Source organism: Corvus brachyrhynchos, unplaced genomic scaffold (genome assembly GCF_000691975.1).
Source record: "Corvus brachyrhynchos isolate BGI_N302 unplaced genomic scaffold, ASM69197v1 scaffold1219, whole genome shotgun sequence".
NCBI lineage: Eukaryota > Metazoa > Chordata > Aves > Passeriformes > Corvidae > Corvus > Corvus brachyrhynchos.
This window is the reverse complement of record NW_008240069.1, coordinates 55,313-56,179: the sequence shown is the minus strand read 5'-3', so window position 1 is coordinate 56,179 and position 867 is coordinate 55,313. Positions and strand designations below refer to the sequence as shown.

Here is an 867-nt window from a genome sequence, read left to right as displayed (position 1 = left end):
CTGAAGCTCTTGCCGCACTCGGGGCACTTGTAGGGCTTCTCGCCGGTGTGGACGCGCTGGTGGATGGTGAGCTCGGAGCGCTGGATGAAGCTCTTGCCGCACTCGGAGCACTGGAAGGGTTTCTCGCCCAGGTGGGTGCGCTGGTGGGTCAGGAGGTTGGAGGAGACGCTGAAGCACTTGCCGCACTCGCCGCAGCGGTACGGCTTCTCGCCGGTGTGCATGCGGCGGTGGATGGTGAGGTCGGATTTTTGGATGAAGCCCTTGCCGCACTCGGGGCATTTGTAGGGTTTCTCGCCCGTGTGGATGCGCCGGTGTTTCACCAACGCCGAGCGTTGCCCGAAGCTCTTCCCGCATTCCTGGCACTTGTACGGTTTCTCCGGCGCTGCCGCCGCCGCCGCTGCTCCCTGCACTTCTGCTCCCGCTCCCGGCAACCCCACGGGAAGCTCATCCCGCAATCCCCGCACGGCTCCCCCGTCAGCCGGCGCCGTTTCTGGAAGCTCTTCCCGCTCTTCTTCCCGCTGCTTTTCCCGCATTCCCGGCACGGCTCCTCGTGGATTTTCCGGTGCCGCTCCAAGTGGGAGCTTTGCGAGAAGCTCTTGCCGCAATTGCCGCAGCGGAACGGTTTCTCCCCCATGTGGATGCGCCGGTGCCGATCCAGGTGGGAGCTCCAGGAAAAGCTCTTCCCGCATTCCCGGCACTCGTAGGGTTTGCCGGGAGCGTGGCCACGCCGGTGCTGCGCCAGCGCCGCGGCGACGCCGAAACTCTTCCCGCATTCCCCGCATTTATGGGGTTTTTCCGCCGCTTCCCGCCGGGCTTTGGGCATCTTGGGATGGTTTTTGGAGTTTCTCGGGAAGTCCTTCCCGCACT

The 867-nt window shown here is 64.7% G+C and overlaps 1 pseudogene; it reads right to left on the bottom strand.

Annotated features, from left to right (window-relative positions):
- Positions 1–2: 2 nt before the first annotated feature.
- LOC103622656 lies at positions 3–861 on the bottom strand (annotated as a pseudogene).
- Between the last annotated feature and the right edge of the window lie 6 nt (positions 862–867).